The sequence below is a fragment of the Andrographis paniculata genome, unplaced genomic scaffold (assembly GCF_009805555.1).
Source record: "Andrographis paniculata isolate CXL003 unplaced genomic scaffold, ASM980555v1 Contig82END, whole genome shotgun sequence".
Taxonomy (NCBI): Eukaryota; Viridiplantae; Streptophyta; class Magnoliopsida; order Lamiales; family Acanthaceae; genus Andrographis; species Andrographis paniculata.
Genome location: NW_026137620.1, coordinates 2,316,026 through 2,340,413, shown reverse-complemented (window position 1 = coordinate 2,340,413; position 24,388 = coordinate 2,316,026). Strand labels below are relative to the sequence as shown.

Sequence of the window (24,388 nt, the reverse complement as noted above, 5' to 3'; positions counted from 1 at the left end):
TATCGTGATAGATCTCGGTGTATTCTCGGATTATCTCAAAAGAGCTATATTGATAAAATACTCGAGCGATTCAACATGCAGAAATGCAAGTCGGGAGATACCCCTATAGCTAAAGGAGAGAAATTAAGGAAATGAAAAAGATCCCCTATGCCTCGGCAGTTGGGAGCTTCATGTATGCACAAGTATGGATGCGTCCAGATATTGCGTACATAGTCGGTGTGTTAGGAAGATACCTCAGTAATCCTGGATTGCATCACTGGAAGGTAGCAGAGAGGGTGATGAGATACCTGAAGAGAACTAGTAATCACATGCTCACATATAGGAGGTCAGACCAATTCGAGATCGTTGGATACTCTGACTCCGACTTTGCGGGATGCCAAGATAGTAGGACATCTACATCTGGCTATTGATAGTTAGAAATCGCATGCGTTTTATATTCATATCATATGCGATAATTGGGTGATTTTGATTGGATTCTACCTAATTTATATGCGAATTATTTATTTGCTGTGTGCAGAGGGCAAATTTTAAATTTGGCATAATTGGCAAAAAAATAAAATAAAATAAAATTAATTAAAGACCCAAAAGCCCATCTACAAAATAATTAGGGCAAACATTAAATAAAAGGAGGGATCACACGTTTCAAAGGAGGACGGCTAGGGCAGAAACGCACAGGAGCAGGAGACTGACAGATTCATAGATCGCGCATGAGCAAATCGACAGAGAAGATTTCCCCCTCCCACTATGACTTCATCTTTCTCTTTTGTTCTTTGTTATTTAATTATGGAGTAGATACTTTTCTGGTTTGAGGGGTGATAATGTTATGGTTCTTTTGTTTTGGAGATTTTTGATTTTCTTTATAAAAGTTCTTTTTGATTATCAATATTCGTCTAATTCTGAGAATAGCGTTTGTGATTGTTAGATTGATTGAATATTTTGGTACCGATATTTAAATTAGTCTGATAATCTAAAGTCAATTCAAGTAGGATATCCGTAATTGTATTCGCACTTGAATAGGTGACAACCGAGTTGAATAGTTCCTTCCCGGGGGTTAGACAATCAAATCTAATTGCTTCTCTTAGATAGTAATTGTTTTGAATTGGGTTTTTCTAGATTGGAATGCGGTTAGGCAATATTCTTATGGGCACACCTAGGTTTATTTGCTTAATTAGGGGTAGTTAACGATCGTACCTTAATTACCTACACCGTAAGGAAAAATTGGTTGTCAGAGCTTGTTGATAACTATAACCAATTTATTGATACTTTAATAAGAATTAATTTAATTGAATTAATGATAGAACAAAAGTGCCATAACTGCATCATCCCTTGAGCCAGACATCCCCTTGATAGTCAGTTCCCCTTTAATTTAATTGCTTTGTTATTTTATTTTAATTAGATAATAAAAGAAAAATCCCCCTTTATTTATTGCATTAGAACACGAAAGAGTGAATCACACAATCCCTGTGGAGACGATCCCTTCCCCTATATTACATTAAACTGTGATCACGAAGTAGGTGAAATATTTGATTGACCGCGCGACAGGTCAATTTTTGGCGCCGTTGCCGGGGATTGGCGCTTTGTTTTACTCTTTTGTATTATTTTAATTTATTCTCTTGTTTATGCCCCGTTATTCTCGTACAGGTGAACTGATATTTAATCTTGAGATCGAGAAGGTTGAGCGAAAGCTACGAAAGGAAGCCAAGCAACGAAAAGTTGCTCAGGTTGCGAAGCTGGCAGAATATTTAAACCATCTCAAAATCTCCAGCTCTAGCGGCTCTGAAAGTGATCAAGAGACTGTCATGGCTGAGGACACCCGCACTTTAAGGGAGTTGGCTGCTCCCGACTTGGCGCAGCAGCCCTTATGCATTAACTTTCCAACTCTGAATAACACTATTGCTTTTGAACTGAAATCTGGATTAATTCATTTATTGCCTTCTTTTCATGGACTTGCAGGTGAAGAACCTCATAAACACTTGCAAGAGTTCGACGTGGTGTGCTCCAGCATGAAACCACCAGGTGTTACTGACGAACAGATCAAACTCAGAGCCTTCCCATTCTCACTCAAAGATGCTGCAAAGGATTGGCTTTACTATCTCCCACCTGGAAGCATCGACACGTGGAACGACATGAAGAAGAAATTTTTGGAGAAGTATTTTCCAGCTTCCAGAGCTGCGATCCTGAGGAAGGAGATATGTGGTATCAAACAACAATCAGGTGAAACGCTCCATGAATATTGGGAGCGATTCAATAAGCTTATCATTAAATGTCCACAACATCAAATTCCCCCTCAATTATTGATTCAATACTTTTATGATGGTTTATCATTGATGGACAGGAACATTATCGATGCTGCAAGTGGTGGAGCTTTAGTGAATAAGACGCCGGCACAAGCTTGGGATCTTATTGCGAGGATGGCTGAAAATACGCAGCAATTTGGTTCAAGAGATGTTGGACAGATGAGCGGAAACAACAGTGACCATGCCATCCAATCGATGCAACAACAACTTTCTGAGTTGACGAGCTTCGTTCGCAAGATGGTTGTGGAAAAATCCAACACGAGTGTCCAAGTCAAGCTGTGTGGAATATGCACGAGTGCAGGACACCCTACAAATGCTTGTCCGACCCTCCAAGAAGAATGTGCAGTGGATGTGAACACTGCAAACTACGGTATGAATAGACCTCCAGCGTACAATCCATACTCCAACACCTACAATCCAGGCTGGAGAGATCATCCGAACTTGCGTTATGGAAACGCACAGCAGGGTAATGCTCATCAACCATTTGGAGCTATGCAGCAGATGCAACAACCTCGTTTCTATGAGAAACAGCCGCCCCAAGCACCCACAAGCAACTCCAGTCCATCTTTGGAAGACTTGGTGAAGTCTATGGCTACCAGTACCCTGCAATTCCAGCAAGAGATGAAGTCAACTGTCGACAAGCTACAAATTCAGATTAGCCAAGTTTCAGAAGAGGTAAAACAACTACGAGAAAGAGGAAAGTGGCCTGCGCAACCAGAGCAAAACCCGAAGAACATCAGTGCTATAACTCTTCGTAGCGGAAAGGAATTGGAAGGTCCACCTCCTATCTCAAGGGAACAGAATGAGGATCAGATTGAGATGGAGATCGAAAAAGAAGCTGAACTTCACGAAAAGGTACTTCCTGACTCTGTTCCTCCTACTGAAACTAAATCAGCTCCTTTTCCTGACAGGTTGAAGAAACCACAAAAGGCAAACAAACGAAAAGAGATGATGGAAATATTCAAGAAGGTAGAACTTAATATCCCGCTCCTGGAGGCTATCAACCAAATCCCCAAGTACGCAAAGTTTTTGAAAGAACTGTGCACCAACAAAAGAAAATTGCGAGGGGACGAGCATATTATAGCGGGTGAGAACGTTACTGCTGTTCTCAAAAGAAAGGTACCACCCAAAACAGGTGATCCAGGTATGTTTTCTATCCCTTGTAAGATTGGAAAAACTGAGATAACTAAGGCTATGCTAGATTTAGGAGCTGCTATTAATGTCATGCCTCGATCAATATACGATTCTTTAAATCTAGGGCCTTTAAAAGAAACAGGAATTATTATTCAACTTGCTGATCGAACCAATGCTTACCCTGATGGTATGATAGAAGACGTGCTAGTTCAAGTTAATGACTTAATTTTCCCTGTTGATTTTTATATTCTGGATATGCATGATGCACACTGCTTTAATCCACCGCCTCTTTTGTTAGGAAGACCTTTTATGTGCACTGCAGGAGCAAAAATTGATGTACGGAAGGGCACTCTCGCTTTGGAATTTGATGGAGAAGAAGTCCATTTCAATATTTTTGATGCTATGAAACATCCTATTGATTCTGAAACATTATATGCAATTGATATCATTGATCCCTTGGTGCAGGACGCATTTGGATTAAGTGGTTCCGACGAATTGAAGATCGTGTTAATGGAACATCTGGAGAAAGAACATGGGAGAGAGATAGCCGTAGACAAGAGAATAAGAAAAGTTCTCAAGGAGCTTAACTCAACTCCAAGAGTGTCACCAAGGTATGAATTAGCTCCAATATTCTTACATGAGTCTAATCAATGTTTATTACCATCTTTGACGCAGGCACCTGAATTGGAATTGAAGCCTTTACCTGAAACTCTAAAGTACGCTTATTTGGGAGAGAAGAACACTCTACCGGTAATCATCTCTGCAAAATTGACACCAGAACAAGAAGAGAAATTGATTAAGGTTTTAAAAGATCACAAGACCGCCATTGGATGAACGATCGCTGACATAAAAGGTATTGATCCCTCGTTTTGTACTCATAGGATCACACTCGAGGAGGATTCAAAACCAGTGAGACAAGCTCAAAGGAAATTGAACCCGATTATGACTGAGGTAGTCAAGAAAGAAGTGTTAAAGCTTCTCGAAGCTGGTATCATCTACCCTATCTCCGATAGTAGGTGGGTGAGTCCGGTTTAAGTGGTTCCCAAGAAAGCCGGAGTAACGGTGGAAGAGACTCGAGAAGGAGAAAAGCTCCCGGTTCGAAAACAAGCTGGATGGCGCCAATGCATAGATTACCGTAAGCTGAATGCGGTAACAAAAAAGGATCATTTTCCTCTCTCTTATATTGATCAAATGATTGAACGACTCGCTGGTCGCGCATATTATTGCTTTTTAGATGGATTTTCAGGTTATTTTCAGATAGCGATAGCACCCGAGGATCAGGAGAAAACATCATTCACTTGTCCGTTTGGAGTTTTCGCCTACAGAAGGATGCCTTTTGGTTTGTGTAACGCTCCTGCTACATTCCAAAGATGTATGGTAAGTATTTTCTCTGAATATATTGAGCGAATCATTGAAGTTTTTATGGATGACTTTAGTGTATATGGCTCTAGTTTTGATGATTGTCTAGGTAATTTGACTTTAATCTTGAAACGATGCATCGAAACTAACCTTGTGCTCAATTGGGAGAAATGTCAACTGATGGTTCAGCAAGGAATTGTTTTAGGCCATAAGGTGTCACATGAGGGTATAGAAGTAGATAAATCTAAAGTTGAGCTAATCACTGCTTTACCTTACCCTACTTCTGTGCGAGAGCTATGTGGTTTTTTAGGACATGCAGGTTTCTACCGGTGCTTCATCAAGGACTTCTCCAAAATTGGAGCACCATTGCTTCACCTCATGCAGAAAGATGTAGCATTTGAGTTCAATGACGATTGCAAGAAGGCATTTGGAGCACTGAAAGAGCGCCTCACAACACCACCGATTATTCAACCTCCGAATTGGGACTTGCCATTCGAGTTGATGTGTGACGCAAGCGATAATGCAGTGGGAGCCGTTCTAGGGCAACGAGTTGGGAGAGCCTTTCATGTCATCTACTATGCTTCGCGAGCACTGAATGGCGCTCAATTAAATTACTCCACCACGGAGAAAGAGATGCTTGCTATTGTTTTTGCTCTTGATAAATTTAGATCTTATCTTTTAGGCACTAAGGTGTTAGTGTACTCTGACCATGCAGCTCTGCGTTACTTGATGGCAAAGAAGGAAGCCAAACCTCGATTAATTCGATGGGTACTCCTTCTGCAAGAGTTTGACATAGAGATTCGCGACAAGAAAGGAACTGAAAATTTGGTAGCTGACCACTTGAGTCGTATACCCGTGGAGTCAGATGCAGTTCCTGTTCGAGAGTCGTTTCCTGACGAACAACTTCTCTCTATTGCGACTACACACCCTTGGTATGCTGATATTTTTAATTACTTAGTCACTAACGAGTTTCCTACAGGTTGGACAAAGGCAAAAAGGGATAAGCTCCGCAGTGATGCAAAATACTACATTTGGGATGACCCTTACCTTTGGAAGCGGTGCTCTGATCAGATCATTCAAAGGTGCATTAATGAAAGTGAATTTCATTCTGTTTTGACCTTTTGTCACTCTATGGCATGTGGTGGACACTTTGGATCCAAGAAAACAGCTAGGAAGGTGTTGGATAGTGGACTTTACTGGCCTACTCTCTTCAAGGACGCATTTGAGTTTTGTAAGTCTTGTGATAGATGTCAACGAACAGGTAACCTCTTTTCTCGTAATCAAATGCCTCAATCGCCTATGATATTTGTCGAAATATTTGATGTGTGGGGTATAGATTTTATGGGACCTTTTCCTAATTCATATGGATACTTATATATTATCTTGGCTGTTGATTATGTCTCAAAATGGGTGGAAGCAAGAGCCACCCGAACTAATGATTCTAAGGTGGCTGCAGAATTCATTAAGTCATATATCTTCTCTCGATTTGGAGTGCCAAAGGCAATTGTGAGTGACAGAGGGACTCACTTTTGCAACAAAACCGTGGCTGCACTTTTTCGAAAATATGGAGTGCTTCACAAGGTGTCAACCTCATATCATCCTCAAACGAATGGACAAGCTGAAATCTCCAACTGCGAAGTCAAGTCTATCTTGGAGAAAACTGTTCAACCGAACAGAAAAGATTGGAGCTCGAGACTCGATGATGCTCTGTGGGCATATCGAACAGCATACAAGACACCAATAGGGATGTCACCATTTCGATTGGTGTATGGAAAACCTTGCCATTTACCTGTGGAAATTCAACACAAGGCATTTTGGGCAGTGAAAAAGTGCAATATGAATCTTCAAGAAGCCGGAGCCCATCGAAAAGTGCAAATTCAAGAGCTAGAGGAGATTCGACAAGAGGCATACGAGAATGCGATACTCTACAAGGAAAAGACAAAAGCCTTTCATGATCATCACATCTCCAGAAAAAATTTTGAGATAGGACATAAAGTCTTATTATATCACTCTCGTCTTAAGCTTTTCCCTGGAAAGCTGCGCTCTAGGTGGATAGGGCCCTTTATCGTTACTAAACTTTTTCCTTATGGTGCAGTGGAGATTCAGAGCTTAAGGACGGAGAAAAAGTTTGTGGTCAATGGACATCGTCTTAAGTCATATTACGAGGGATTCCCACTTGAATCTGTAGAGTTGGTGTCTCTCGCCGATATCGAAGTTGAGGACTGAGACGCAACAAAGTCTAGCTCAAAGACTATAAAGAAAAGCGCTTTTTGGGAGACAACCCAAAATAATTTAATTGCTTTCTTTAATTTTATTTATTTTTATTATTTAATTGCTAATAACACTTTTGATAGTTTTGTTTGGTTTAGTCGCCGCCTCCAACCTCCGGCGCCGTCGACTTCTTCCTTCCCTGCTCAGTCATCACCGATCACCACATCCGCTCCTCTAAATGGCTTGCGTTGGTTAGTTGTTTTCGCAGGACTCAGGAGAACTTCAAGCCTCCCTAAAAATCACGATCAAATGAAGAAGTGTTAACAAAGCTCCCAACTACTACACCCCCTATGGACTCCAGGGAAGTTCCTCTCTTATTTTATTGCTTTCTTTACATTGAGGACAGTGCATACTTTAGGTGTGGGGAGAGTTATGCAAATTTTTGGGCAAAATTTTCAATTTTTTTACTACTTTTTATACCTGATTTGCTGTCCTTTCGCGTGTTTTTGAGATTTGTCTGAAGTGAGTCAAAGGTGGTTTGTGTGATAGGTTAGTTTGGCATGACTAATGAGATTTGATTGGTGATATGTTGAGTCAAGTCGACGTTTGAACCCTGTGAGAATTTGAGCCTATGTTCCAAAGTTACAATAGAAAATAAATTGCATATATTCAGGCTTTTGGAAAAAAAATTTTCATGTGTGATTTGTAGTGCTCAATTAGATGACCTAGAACTTGAGTGATTATGCATGTTGAACTTGCAACTATCGGGTCTTGCATTTTGAAAATGATAAGGGCATTAGGTAACCCATTAAGCCTTTCTTTATTACCCAGCACAATATATTCCCCTAGTTAGCCCATTTAAGCCTTCTTAGCCTATTTTTTCTTTTATAATAAACTGTTTTTTTAGCCTCATACCCTTTTTTCGATTGAGCCTTCTCCGATTTGAACCCTATGTTAGAAAGAATTACTTTAAGTCCATGTTGTGATACACTTTATTTCTTCGGCACTAGTTAGAAACGAACTTTGGGTACGACTAAGTCATAGTATGAAGGAATAACTGTGGGTAGTGTAGGTATATATATAGGCAAAAGCCAAAAAAAAATAAAAAAAAAAAAAATAAAAAAAAACGAAAAAAAAAATAATAATAAAAAATAAAAATAAATAATTATCTTAATAAAGTATTTTCATTTATTTTCATTATTAAAGTTTGGGTGGTGAATAGAGTAAGGATTTGATTATTTATGCCGATTTGTTCTTCATGTGCTAGCATCGTGTTCTTATTGTGTTTTTTTTCTGACATATTTTAGCCCTTATATATCCTTTTTCCTACCCTGACCATAAGCCCCGTTACAACCCTTATTGAAAGTCCCTTTGATTCTTTATGCTAGATTCGAATATTTTAAGCAAGGGAGATTTGATTTTTACTCAAGCCTATAGAATAATCTTTTGTTGCACTACCTGAGTGTTGATCCAATTATACACTTAATTCTTTCAGAGAGCATGTGAGAATACACTTTATCTTGTGAGGTTGACTTGGCTTGATGTATTAAAATTCGGATTGAATTGGTTGTGTTGGACCCTCTTGTCATACCGAGTTGCCTGCGATTTCTTTGGCTTATTTCGAATTTATGCTTGAGGGCAAGCATGATCTAGGTGTGGGGAGAATTGATAGTTAGAAATCGCATGCGTTTTATATTCATATCATATGCGATAATTGGGTGATTTTGATTGGATTCTACCTAATTTATATGCGAATTGTTTATTTGCTGTGTGCAGAGGGCAAATATTAAATTTGGCATAATTGGCAAAAAAATAAAATAAAATAAAATTAATTAAAGACCCAGAAGCCCATCTACAAAATAATTAGGGCAAACATTAAATAAAAGGAGGGATCACACGTTTCAAAGGAGGACGGCTAGGGCAGAAACGCACAGGAGCAGGAGACTGACAGATTCATAGATCGCGCAGGAGCAAATCGACAGAGAAGATTTCCCCCTCCCACTATGACTTCATCTTTCTCTTTTGTTCTTTGTTATTTAATTATGGAGTAGATACTTTTCTGGTTTGAGGGGTGATAATGTTTTGGTTCTTTTGTTTTGGAGATTTTTGATTTTCTTTATAAAAGTTCTTTTTGATTATCAATATTCGTCTAATTCTAAGAATAGCGTTTGTGATTGTTAGATTGATTGAATATTTTGGTACCGATATTTAAATTAGTTTGATAATCTAAAGTCAATTCAAGTAGGATATCCGTAATTGTATTCGCACTTGAATAGGTGACAACCGAGTTGAATAGTTCCTTCCCGGGGGTTAGACAATCAAATCTAATTGCTTCTCTTAGATAGTAATTGTTTTGAATTGGGTTTTTCTAGATTGGAATGCGGTTAGGCAATATTCTTATGGGCACACCTAGGTTTATTTGCTTAATTAGGGGTAGTTAACGATCGTACCTTAATTACCTACACCGTAAGGAAAAATTGGTTGTCAGAGCTTGTTGATAACTATAACCAATTTATTGATACTTTAATAAGAATTAATTTAATTGAATTAATGATAGAACACAAGTGCCATAACTGCATCATCCCTTGAGCTAGACATCCCCTTGATAGTCAGTTCCCCTTTAATTTAATTGCTTTGTTATTTTATTTTAATTAGATAATAAAAGAAAAATTCCCCTTTATTTATTGCATTAGAACGCGAAAGAGTGAATCACACAATCCCTGTGGAGACGATCCCTTCCCCTATATTACATTAAACTGTGATCACGGAGTAGGTGAAATATTTGATTGACCGCGCGACAGGTCAGCTATGTTTATATGTTGGCTGGTGGGGCCATCGCTTGGCACAATGTCAAACAGACACTCGTTACCAATTCCACTATGGAAGCTGAGTTGGTGGCGTGTTTTGAGGCATCACAACAATCGATTTGGCTAATGAACTTTGTCGCTGGGCTGCGAATCATTCCGATGGTTGAAAAACCCATCAAGATTTTCTGTGACAATTCAGCCGTTGAATATTCCAATAACAATAGGAGCTCGTCCAGATCAAAGCATATTGACATTAAGTTCCTAGTTGTGAATGAGAGAGTGAAAGATCATCATATTTCGATCGAGCACTTAGGGACAAAATCCATGTTAGCAGACCCTTAACTAAATGTGTAACACCTAAGGTCTTCCATGAGCATACTGCTCATATGGGTGTGTTATAATTTGAGGAAGCTTCACTGTAGTGGGGGTATGCATTTATATTCTTTTGTCGTTCTCATGATATTTTGTTATATACTATTTTGATCATTATTTCAGTTATGATGTTTTGGACATTATGTTTAAGTAATTTACGATCTCATTCCATTTGGACTAGTAGAAAATTGACATATTCAGATCACACTTATGTAATTTTCTCTCTGTACATTCCATGATTGATCTATGTCATTTGATTATACTGATATCCGTGATTATTGTGAGTTTAGCTGTTGGTACGGCGAATGCTTCTTTAGTCATATATTGTTGTGATTGATAGACCAGATTGTTGCATGCCTTGTTTAATGATTGAAAACTGAGCTCATAAGGAATAATATGTTCATTCAGACACATACTAGATCCAATTGGAGATTGTTGGATTTTGGGATCAAATATGTGTATCGAATATATTGTTAAAGTCATTATTTTATTCAGTCATATTATTTTAAGTGGTCTAATTAATATAATTAATTATTGACTGATAGGCTTGATTGTTATGGAATAAAAGTGCAGCTACCCGTATAATATTATTATTTTGGTGACGTGACAAATTAATAATATTAATTAAGGGCATAATTGTAATTACAATTATGTTTGCCTTATTATAAATAGGCTAGGATTAGGTCCCCGGGATTAGTGCGCCGTAAAAGAGATCTAATTCTCCCTGCAGTTTCTACTCCTCACCCGTCAAGGACAGAGAGGAAGCCGGCACCCTGATCTTGGAAGACCAAACCTTTAATCACCCAAGATTCGTATATGGCTTCATCTTCAGGTACGTTTCCGTTTTAAGGATCGGACATTTAAATTCAACACATACTTGGTAATGGGTCCATTATTAGTTTAATTTGTTCCTTAGCAGCTTCGTACATTTCATTTAACCCAGTGAAGAACTAGATTAGAAGATCCCTTTCTTGCCTCTCCGTATTTTTTGACTTGTCTTATAGGTGCACTCCAGTGGTGGATCGACGGTGAGTAGCTCCTCCCACAACTTCTGCAATTTGGTAACATAGGTGGCAATAGAGTCATTCCCTTGTTTTAAGGAGCTAATAGACCTTTTGAGTTGATAAATAAGAGAGCCGTTTGATTGCCCATATTTTTTTTTTAGGCTCGCCCATAAGGATTTGGCAGTTGGGATGAAAATAAGGGCTCCTTGTAACTTAGGTATGATGGAGTTGATGACCCATGCTCTGATTAAGGCATAAATTTCAATTCAAGATTTATACTCTATAGTTTATTCTACAGGTCTCGATTGTTTGCCTGTGAGAAATCCATTCTTGCCTTTGGCAACAAGGGCGTTCTACACTCTTTGACTCCAGTAGAAATAGTTTGTTCCATTGAGAGGAACAAAAGATAAAGTCAGGTTTGGTTATTTCTACTTCCAATCAGCAGGGTTTTGGGCAGAATAGGTGTTTGGTTGGCAATAGTTTGAGCAAAAATTCTAACAATAGCTACACCAGTAGCCTGTTCTACATCATCTGTTGCAGATGTGGCTGATGAGGTATGACTTGTCTTAGTTGTGCTATGATACTATGAAGAATAATAGAGCATGAAGAAGAATAGAACATTTATATGCAACAACAATGTATAATTATGTATATTGAATCAATTAATTGCTACACATATTATATACAATTGATTCAACAAATTCCTAACAAACTCTGTGAAACGTAGCAATTACAGATATTACAACAGAAAAAAAATAACAAAATGTGTTCCAGACAATTCTAAGTGATTGGACTGGACTGTAACTGTGTTGGTTGATCGGATTATTAATCCATTAAGGTCGAGCCCAATCAGTTATGTATCAATCTTCTTCCATCTTCCATTTCCATGACACATCTCAATTAAAATTAAAATACATCTAGAAGTTATATTCATAAAAATTAATCATCATCAATTATATAAATGATATATTTTGCCCCCGTACATCAATTAGTTTATACATGTCCAATATTTATCTTCAAAAGCAATTTCTCACGATTCAATTTTGCATGAAAAAACACTTCTACAAGGAAGTTCTAACAACAAATCTAAAGTTTGTTTTGTTGTCTTTTCAACAATTTATTTTTGTTGTATCTATAATAACTTAATTTTTTCACCAATAACATCACATAATATATTTATTGTTCCTTAATATTTGAAGTTTTAAAAGAGAGAGGAAGCAATAAAATATATAGTATAAAGAATTTGTAAAATTCTAAGGGTGTGTTCGTTTGATGGATTTGGATTAAATTCCACTATTCATCCAAAATTTTTCCCCCAAAAACATCAAATCAAACACCTATTTTTCATTTTTTATATTATACTAAAAATCAATTTTACATTCAAAACATCACATCATCACCTATTTATATCACATCATACAACTATCCAAATTCAAAATTTTTACTATTCAAATCCCAACTCAAAATTCAAACCCCCAAACAAACACACCCTAATAAAAACACAAAAACCATTCAATTCAAATTTGTTTCGACATATGTGTGGTGCAAATCATGCATATTTACAAGACTTATTTTGAAGCAATCCACCTAAAATTTGGTTTGAATTTGGTATGAAAATAATATTTGATAGGATATTTTGTGAAATGAAAAAATGTATTTTTTTCGGTAAACACAGAGTTCAAATAGTAAAATTTGAAAAAATATTGCTCAAGAAACATACCCTTATCAACACACCATTAATGACTAAGAAAAATAGAGAAAACAAGCAATATTGAAATTTACTCACAAAGGAAAAAGCAAAAATGACTCGGTAATAAAAGATTTTGTGGACCAATAGATACAACAAGAGGAAGAATAACTCACGAGCAAACCATGCAAACAAGGACAAATTCACTAAATTACCACTACCAAAAAACCTTGTATATGTAGCGAAATATTGTCCGTAAGAATAAATCTGTCACAAAAAGATGTTTTTGTAACGAAAACTGTCGGAACAAAAATTTTTATTGTTGGTTAAATTTTTTTATTTAATTGTTTCGGTAGAATATCCATAACAACTACATATAGGATAAGATGTCGTCATGTATATATTTTCTATGCAATGCAAGCTGTAACAAAAAGATCAATATTAAAATTTTAATAATAAATAAAATCTATATATATTTTTCAAAATTTTAGAAAAGTAAAACTTATTAGTTTCAGTAGTTTATTGGTAACACATACCTATACAACAAGATATCGTCCTCTATATATTTGTTATGCAATTAAACGGTAACAAAAAAAATTTAATATTAGATTTTTTATAATAATAAAAAATTTATATAAAAAAATATATTTGTTTTGATAATTTATCTGTAAAAATTACATATATATATATTTATTTATTTATTATGCAATTCAATTCATAACAAAAAAATCAATATAAATTTTATAATTATAAATAAAGTACTAAAAATTATATAAAATTATTTTAAAATTATAAAGATAAAAGCGTTATTACGCTTCTCAAATATACACCTTACGGAAATCACCACGTTTCACTTTTCTTTTTCCAAAATCAAAATCGATCCGGAGACGGTGATGCTGCTGCCCGTCATTCTACTCTGCCGCCGTGCCCGCTTCGAGGTAGGTGGAAATCAACTGTGGGCTGCCATCGTCGAAGATAGCATTTTAGACAATGGCATCACTAGCCTTCGAACTCTGGCTCACTGCTAATTTACTAATATTGATTGGATGTCGTGTTTTTCGATTCTCCTTTGTATAATAACAACAGGTGAAGAAAAAAATGAAAGTAAACTAAGATAAAAAATATAAAATATTTTAAATAATTTTTTTAATATAATAAATAAATAAATAATTGATCAACAATTTATTTTATAATTTTTATAAAAATCACATAGAAATTATTTTAAAAAAACTATGAAAATGAAGGTTTAACCATTTATTATTTATTTATTTTATTCAAAAAAATTATTTAAAATATTTTACGTTTTTTATTTGTATAATATATGCGTAATTTTGGTCTTTATTGACTAAAAATGATGTTTCGTGAAAACTTTACATTAACTCAGGGTAATTCACGTAATAAATAACATAATTTTTATTAAAACACATGTTATATAATTTATTTATTTATTTTTAATTAAAGTATAATTTAATATGATTATATTTAAAATATATTTTTACATTAAAAAAATAAAAAATTTGGAGGCAGGAGTGGGCTGTTTGCTCCCTCTGATTTTAATAATCACTTGATTCCCTCAAGAGAATACATAGAAATCGAATATATATATATATATATACACACAGGCGTGCGTACGGTTCGGTTATTTGCAAATATACAGGTATTTGCAAATAATTCGAATCGAACCGAAATTAAAAAAAAAATATATATAAAAAAATTAACATTCTAATTAAATAAAAAATATTTGCAAATATTTCAAATATCCGAACCGAAACCGAATCGTATATAATTATTAATATAAAATTTAAAATATAATATTATAAATACATAAATATATTCGGTTCGGTTGACTGAACCGAAAAAATAATGAAAAACCGAAATCGAATCGAACCGAACAAATATCAAATATGCAGTATTTGTATTCGAACCGAATTTGCTCGGTTAACCGAAAATTCGATTCGATTCAGTTCGGTTCAACAGTTCGACGATTCGATTCGATTTTTTTTGCCCATCCCTAATTATACATGTACTTTGTTAATATATATTTTATGATGAGATCAATTTTAATATATATATATATATATTATGTGAATTATTGTCACATTCTCTTAATTTATGTATTGGATTTATATTTTATATAAGAATATACAATATATTGTCTATTTATATATAATATGCTGACACTATGTATTATATGTGCTGTCAGCATTTTATTCATTATCGGCCAAGAAGTATAAATATATAATACTGTATATTTACATTTTCTCATTTTCATTATTACCTATATTAGTTTTTTTTTTTTTTAAATTTTTTTCTTAATATATCAAATTATGCATCAATTTTTTATTTTATACTCCTTCTATTCATAAATTATTATAGTCCTGGTTGTGTTTGACATGAGATTTAAAAAATATTAATATTATATTGGTAGTGGATAAAAATACGGATAAAAGATTTTTTTGCTCTTGTGAGTGTATTAGTGTAAAAAGTAGTAGCAATTGTGTAATAATAATAATGAAAAAGTAATTATAATTTTACAGTGATATGACTATTTATGGAAATGAAAATATTGTTTTAGAACGGACAAAAATGGTAAATGAAATTATTGTATTAGGGCGGAGGAAGTATATAGTATAAGTTATACTCCCTCCGTCCCAGATACCATGTCCACGTTGCCGTTTCTGTCCGTCCCACGTACCATATCACTTTTCTTTTTTGGAAAATGATTACACACTTTAATCTCATTTTAAATTTTTTAATTTATTTTTTTTTTATTTTTAATTAAACTAATTAGTTATCTTAATCTTAATTTATAATTATTTATATAGTAGGATAATTATTTTCACTAATACGTTTTTAATTATAGCAGACACGGTATCTGGAACGGAAGGAGTATGTTTTATTGAAAATATTAAATCAATATTTGTTTATATGAAATCATACAGTCATTATAAATCACAATTTTTACTATTTAAAACAAATCAAAACATCAGCCAAATCAGAACTTAACAAACTCTAAATTGGACATTATTACATGTGAAACTAATGTAATTAGAAGCGTGTACAAACTGTCTTTTTTCTTGAATTTTAAACATTTATTTTTTTGTGATTTTAAAATTAAAATAATTCACTTTATATTCTTTTAATAAAAATATATTATTATTTTAAAAATAATAAAATCAAAATATTATTTAAAAACGTTTATAAAATCAATTTTTGCTTACAATGAAACAAACCCAAATACTTTGGCCAAATAAACTTAAAATTTTTTTTAATAAAAATATATATTATATTAAAAATTAAATTTATATTCAAAATAGCGCAGTAACTACCACTGATTCACTTCAAAAGATTTTATTACTCACTCCGTCATAGAAATAAGTATCAATTTGCTTTTTGCATGTAAGTTTAGAAATATTAGTATTATATTAAGATATAGTAAGAATAAAGTAAAAATAATCAAAATAACTTTATTAGTATGTGTGATATAAATGTAACGACATTTGTGTAGTTGTAAGGATATTTATAATATTAATAGATAGTACAGTTACTAAAAAAATAAAATGGATACGTAACGGACTAAAATGAAAAAATGATACTTTGTCAGACGGGAGAGTATTTCATTCGAACACAGTGAAATGACCAAAAAAAATCAACAGGGTCAAAGTCGTAATTACAGACGATTCGTACGCTTCTCTATAAACGCCATGATAAAGAAAGATGGAAGAAACGAAACAAATAACGAAGGAAGACGGGAAAGGAGAGAAGGAAGGAGTCCATCAAACTTGAAGTTCGCCAGATATCTTGAAGATTTCAGATTTCTGGCGACATTTTCATTCTCTGCTTCCCTTCTATGGAATCTGGGGATTATTCATCGATTTCTTCCCGCCTTCCCTGAACTTGTGTCTTCTTTTTTACATTTCGTTGAATTTTTATGGTAGTTGCTTGACTCTGGAACATTTTCCGAACGCTCTAATTCAGAAGCGAAGGATTGGAGTTTTTGCTTCCTTTCGTGGAAAATGGAGGAAACTGGAGGGACAACGAAGGGGTGGCTTTACGTGATTCGTACCAATCGTTTAGGATTGCAATATTTACGTAGAAGGTACTTTGTTCTGGAAGACAATTGCCTCAAGAGCTTCAAAGCAATTCCTTCTTCTGGAACAGAGGTCTAATTTTACTTTCATTGTTTCTGTTAATTAATTCCTCTCGATTTGCAAGTTCGTCATAATATGCATGGTGGATTGTGGATTGTGTTTGCTTTTATTTTTATCTCTTGCGCAATTGATAATGGCAGTGGTGTTTTGGAAATTATGCCTACTAATTTAATGGGAAATGAACTAATCGTTTTAATGATTTTCAATTCATCATACATTGCATAATGCTGGAAACCTTGGGGTTAGTTGTCCTCCATGTATGTTGTTCTTACAATGTTTGATGAGTGGGCTTAAACATTGAGATTTTAATAGTTCAGTTGTGGCTGCAAGTTACAGCCTTACAGGTGAGGAAGACTCACTGAACTATCTATATTCATGGAAATCTCTTTGTGTCGACTGACTGTTCTTTACAGGAGCCGCGGAAAAATGCAATCATTAGACTCATGTATACATGTGGTGGATAATGGAAGAGAGAGACACCTTAGAAAAGTATGTTTATGACGAGGAAGCAGAAAATGCCAATGGTGTCATTCGGTTAATGTATAAGTCTATGAATAAGATCTTTCTCTTTATTTGCAGTTGTTTTTCACTTTTACCCTCTGCAATACCGCCAATCACAAAGACCGGCTGAAGGTACTCTAATCTTTGTATGTGCTCAATCTGTGCAGAAGATATGCTTGCTTGTCTGTAGATCTTCAGAGGGATGACAATGTGATTAAATATTTGTAGTTGGGAGTTAAGAGTTCGGAAGAAGCTGCTTGGTGGATTCAGTCACTACAGGAAGCTGTATTCAATAGAGGAAAGGATTCGTCGTCAAATTCTGGAAGGAAATGGCAGCCTTTCAGGTAATCTAGAATGTATTTCCCGTGTATCAGCCATAATGTTCGAATATATATGTTTGAGCTCAAAACTTCTATCGAAGAGCTTATTTTCTTTAAGTGGTTTGAGGCCAAAGTTTTAACCGATTTTATATTTACCAGAATGAACCTTTCAAGCAGAAAAGAGGATAATCCTGTCAAATGTATTTCTGCATCTTCAATGCATGTGAATGCAATGACATCGGACGTGATAGCTCCTTCTCCGTGGAAAATATTTGGCTGTCAGAATGGTAACTAGGATAAATCTGAGTACACAAGGCTCGAATTCAACAGTTCTCTTCTTCATGATATTTTTATTGGTGTCCATAATTAGGATTGCGTCTCTTCAAAGAAGCCAAAGATAAAGATTGCAATGGAAGGGTAAAATTCTTTCTGTTTGTTTTCTACTTTTTAGTTGAACATCGCTTGCCTCTTGATGAATTCATGAGTTGCTAATAACAGCGTTGGGACGATCACCCTGCTATTATGGCAATTGGAGTCATTCATGGATCTTCAGAAGCTGTATTTCGTACCATTATGTCTCTTGGCTCATCCAGGGCAGAGTAAGTCTGCTCGAATATTCGCTTTGTACATTGAATTGAATCTTCGAAACATTTTTGTTTCCATTTTAAGCATGATGTAATAGGAAAAAGAACATATCTTTTAGAAATGATACCCAACTTTACACAAGTTTATATATTCTCACTGCAGATGGGATTTCTGTTTCTACCGGGGCAGTGTCGTTGAGCACCTTGATGGTCATACCGATATAATCCACATTCAACTATACAACCATTGGCTACCATGGTCAGTTCTGTCGTAAATTCTGATGGGATTCTGTTTCTGGATGATGCTATTAGCATTTTGTAATCATGATATTTACAGGACCATGAGTCGGAGAGATTTCTTGCTGCGCCGGTATTGGAGAAGAGAAGACGATGGAACATATGGTGCATATATTCTTACTAGCATCTCCTCTAAGCTCAATGGTGTACGTAAAGCCTTAGCTACATATTTAATCGTCTGTCTCTCGGGTTGCAGTGATTCTTTACCATTCTGTGGTGCACAGAAAGTGCCCACCTCAAGATGGATATGTTCGGGCTTCTCTTAAAAGTACTGTACGCCTTGACTTAGTTAATGTAGTGTACTTTCTAGAGCTAATGCTTAATCTTTAGCCGCAAACTTATGGAAATTGAGCTAATTAAGAACATCGAATAATCTGTGTTTGTTACTTTGCTGACCAGGTGGTGGATATGTGATCTCTCCTACAAACCAAGGAAATGAATGCATTATAAAGCATATGCTTGCAATTGATTGGAGACTCTGGAAGTCCTTTGGAAAGGCGTCTGCAAGATCACTTACTATTCGTATGCTCGGGAAAGTTGCAGGTGCAACCGCCTGTGCATCCAAGTCCTGAATGAATTTTCTTCGTTTTTAAGCTCAGATTCTCCTTTGTGGTGGTGCTCCTTTTTGCAGCCCTGAGAGAGATGTACAGACCAAGACCGGGACGTTTATCCGAGGAGACAATAATGGACATTGGCATTCCAGAGACTGAGAAAGAAAAAGTCGAGACTGAAGTAGGCTCGAAGGCGACACGAAATGAAACAGGAGCTGAGGAAATATCGAGATGGAATTCCGGGGCTTCAAGCCTCATGGCGCTAAGCGATTCAGCTGATGAGTTTTATGATGTTCACGAGCCTTCAGATGATGATGCATCGGAGAATGATTGGCATTCGAACTCTAGCCCGGAATTATCATATGCGGTTGCTCTTACTTTTCTCGCGTTTAAACAGATTGCATATATGCTTATTCTCGAGATATCTTCATGACAACTGCATAAGGTTTCCGGATACGAATATGCAGGAAGACTTGCAACAGGTTGAATTGTTGTCTGCTGCAAACTTTATGAATAAATTGCACAATTTTGCAAGTTCATGTATGTCTGCTTAATACTTTTAAGTCCAGAAAACTTGTGTACACTAACAGATCTAGTGATTAACATACGTTTGATCTGATCTGTTCTTGATGTTTGCAGCACAGAAAAAGGGGTATGTGGAGATGCAGGACAAGGAAAACGTGACATTCGACTACGGTTCCACTCTCCCAAGAGATTCGACATTCAACAAGCCCTGCAGCTGGGCGACAGCCGATCCTTCTTCATTCCTTATCCGCGGAGACAACTATCTAGTGAACCATAAAAAAGTTAGTCCTTTCATTCTACTGTCCTTATTTGTATGGAATGAAATTTGACGGATGATTAAGGGTACGATATCTCTTCATTGTCAGGTAAAGGCCACAGGAACTTTGCTCGAAATGGTTGCAGCAGATTGGCTGCGATCAAACAAGCGCGAAGATAACATAGCCGGTCGATATGGAAGCATTGTTCAGGTCTATACATGAACTCATTTAGGAGATGAGCTAAAAGATTCATATTCATCAATCGATAATCTTTAAAAAGTCTCAATAAGTTATATGTCTTGTGAATTCTACAGAAACATGCAGCTTGCGGAGCTCCTGAATTCTTCTTCGTCGTCAACATACAGGTGCTCATACAGCTCTTATTGTTCATGCATCTCACTTCCATTTTTAACGGCGCTTGATAATGACATCAGGTTCCGGCTGGTGCAACCACATACAGCTTAGCCCTGTACTACATGCTGAAGACTCCATTGGAAGAAACACCTCTGTTGAATCGCTTTGTCAATGGCGACGATGCATTTAGGAATTCACGGTTCAAGCTTATACCATACATTTCAAAGGTTGGGATGTCTGCTACTAAAATCAAAACCATAACTGTTAGTCCTTCTTTCTACCATTTGAATGTATCACGGTGTCGACAATGTGATGCAATTGCAGGGATCTTGGACCGTGAAGCAGAGCGTTGGGAAGAAATCTTGTTTGATAGGCCAAGCGCTCGAAACAAACTATTTCCGAGGAAAGAACTACTTGGAGGTAGGTAAATATAGACAAAATAATGTGGATTATGAAAATTGCTCAAAATTCTCTATTGTTTTAAAATTGTGCTAAGAGTCCTTTATAGTTTCAGAAACGTTGCTGCGTTTAACCCCTATTCCTTCATTAATCCAGAACTCCATAACTACTAAGTCACTGTTAGAGCCGTTAACGAGTCGAGCCGAGTCAAACCAAATTTTAAGTGTTTATTAACGTTCGCGAACAAGACTCGTGTTTGTTCGTTAAGCTTTCGAGCTCGACTCGTTAAAAATTTTTGTTGTTTGAGCTCGTGTTCGTGTTCGACTCGATTAAGTTCGTTCGAGTTCGTTCGAGCTCATTTGTCCTTTTTTTTTCAATTTATATAATTTAAAATTATTTTATTTATATATTTTAAATTAATATTTATTCATTTATAAATTATAATTTTATATGTATATATAATATTTATAATAAATATATTATTTAAACGAATGTTTGCGAACAAAGTTCAGGCTCGTTCATTAACCAAATGAGCCTGTTTATGTTGTTCGGTTCGACCCGTTAACTTTAAGTGAGCCAAATCGAGCCGAGTTCACGAACTGCTCGGTTCGTTTAACAGCTCTAATCACTGTTAACTAATGACGAAAGAGAATGTTAAATGCAAGATTCTTGAAACTATAAGAAAGCAACAATGAGGAGTTTCGCATAATTTTCATAAACCACAAGTGAGTTTGATGCTATTATGCCGTGTGTGTATATATATATATATATAATCTCAACTCATTTAGCTTAAAGTAAAGAATGGTACAAAATTAATGTTATAGATCTGCGTCGATGTTGGATCATCGACAGTGGCAAGAGGCGTAGTGAGCTTTGTGCTGGGATACCTCAACAATCTGGTCATAGAAATGGCATTCTTGATACAGGTAAAGCCAAGATCAGATCTTCATCATCATCATCTTCTTCTAATTTTTGTTGGTTTCAGGGCAATACGGTTGAGGAGCTTCCTGAATCCCTTCTTGGGACGTGCCGTCTCAACTATCTGGACGTGTCGAAGTCAGTGCCGGCTGACTTGATCCCAATGATCTAATCTGACTATCATCGCCATGCCATGTGACTGAAGAAGCTGATTATGTCTCATAATTTTGTGAATATAAATATATATATACATAATATATTTGTGATTCTAAGGATATGAATGAGTACATGTGAATATATGATCGGCAGGCAACGTTACTTTGGTAATTTTGAAACATATATTAAATATATATATATCTCTCCCGAGTGAAAATGACATATTTTTAATACAGATATTTTTAATTTGTGATGTGGATAGTGTTTTGTGATATTTTCATATGAGGATGGATTATGTTTCGAATGGTGAATTAACAAGCGTCTACTTCGTCTTTAATTCACACACCATTCTGAGTATATTTAGAATGGAGAATTAATTGATCATAAATTTATTTTTGTTCCGAAAGATATTGGACTAGAATATCTAAATTATGTCATCCTAGAGTCCTTGAGATATTAAATCATATTAGATTTTATGGAGTATATACAATTGGACATGTTAAACATTATCCTGGTGTTTTAACAACATTACCTGAGCGATGACGTCTTGAAACATATACATTTTATTTCATATTCGGTGAAACAATAGTTACATTAAAAGATGTCGTCATGATATATCAGTTACCCATTTATAGTAAGTCTATTGTCAGTGATGCTACATTTCGACAGACTATAGAAACACTCTTCAAAGATTTATATGGATTTGTTACAATTGTCTCTTAGCCCAGAATATTTCAAGCACAAACCTGGGATTTTGCATTCAACTTTATAAGATCATTTGAAGAGTAATGAATCTTAGATTGATAATGATAATTCTGAAGAAAAAGTGGAGTGTTGGGCATGTAGATTTATGTTAGTGGTAATTATGGGTAGTATATTTTCGAATTCAGATGGTAGTAGAGTCTGGTTGATTTACTTGTCATATCTCCAAAACCTTGACATTTCTAAAAAGTATAGTAACTTGACATTTCTAAAAAGTATAGTTGGAGGGAGATGATGCGACTTGCCAAGGATGACAAGTCGGATCGAATTTCACATGAATAAGTAACAATAATATTGGGCAAAGTTTGGTAGGAAAAGGTATGGATGGATAGATATATATATATATATATATATTAATGAAGATAATATGGACTCTCTTGAATTGAGAGGAAATCAGAAAGGTAACACTAGAGATCAAGCTCACGTCTAACAATTCTCTAAACAAACCGACATACAAGGTAAGGTAAGAACAGTTCTAGTATTATTCGAGAGGCCACGACTTGTTTCAAATCACTCGAAATAATTCAATTTTGGGATATGAAGACGTAATTGAATCACTTAAAATTACACTTCAAAACAATGCACAAGCTTATAATAATAATCATGAGACCTTTTATAGATGACCAATGACAAATAGAACAAAAAAAAAATGTACTCCTAAATGAACTAAATCATATAGATTCTAATCAACCTTATTATTATAGTATTATTATCCCATAATTGATGGCAATCCCATAATTCTTTGTAATCCTATGATCTATGAAATTTCTTCAATTAGAGGTTGTGATTTATGGAAGGTCCAATGCCTTGTAAAGTGCGCCTTAGGGTCCTTGAGATTTATCACTACAAAAAATAGTATATTTCTAACGAAATTTTGTCCTTAAAGTTCAGGTAGCTAACGTAATTCTATTCCTAATTTCATCTTTAATATCATTAGTTAAAGAAAAGGTGAATTGGATGAAAAATCCTCGTTACAAAAATGATATTTTCTTATAGTGTATGGTCCAATTCTAGAAGAATGTATGACTTGTTAGTGACATCAATTTGAAGTTTGACACATTTTGTAATTGTCAATTAAAATTTGCGGGCTCGGTTCCTAGTGATTGGTTCAGGAGAAATTATGATTGAGTCTGATTCCATCGTGATGGCACATCAAGAGCACTTCTCTTGCGTGTCTATATCATGATCTTTGTTTAGTGATTATTTGAGCAAAAAAAAAAAAACTTAGTAGCCGTGCATATTGTTACATGTATATTTTTTTATAAATTGTTAGCATCTCAAATTTATTTAATAATATTATTTTTATTGTTTTAGTATTTTATTATTCTAGATTTGGGCATGGTCTCGATTATACATGTTGGCCCTTTGAATTAAATCAATAAACTCTATTGATGTCTATTCTCAAATGCTTGCTAATAGTGTAATGCTTCCCGATGCACCTTACGGATCTAAGTATTGTAATTCATACAAATATTATATATATTAATTAAATTATTTTGTATTTTAAATATAACCGATTACTTTTTATTATAGATGAGCTCAGGATAAACATGATTTTACTCGAACTGTTAATGGTTGTGTGGTTGCTATCCGTGATGTTCTTGATCATGAAGGAAATAGACAAGTATTTTAATTACATTTGAATATTTATATATTTTTATGCTACATTTTTTTAATATAAATATATTATATTTTTTGTGCAGTTTAATCCGTGGCCTTACGAGCCCAACGTATATGATAGT

General features: G+C 35.1%; 1 non-coding gene and 2 pseudogenes across 1 annotated transcript; 2 read left to right on the top strand and 1 right to left on the bottom strand.

Annotated features, from left to right (window-relative positions):
- The first annotated feature begins 131 nt into the window (after positions 1-131).
- On the top strand, positions 132-7,016 carry LOC127241242 (uncharacterized; annotated as a pseudogene).
- On the bottom strand, positions 2,175-2,281 carry LOC127241559 (small nucleolar RNA R71). Its single transcript, XR_007836556.1, has one exon. It is a non-coding gene; the product is annotated as a small nucleolar RNA R71 (small nucleolar RNA).
- A 2,864-nt stretch (positions 7,017-9,880) lies between the features above and the next one.
- Positions 9,881-21,911, top strand: LOC127241241 (protein ENHANCED DISEASE RESISTANCE 2-like; annotated as a pseudogene).
- Positions 21,912-24,388: the final 2,477 nt, after the last annotated feature.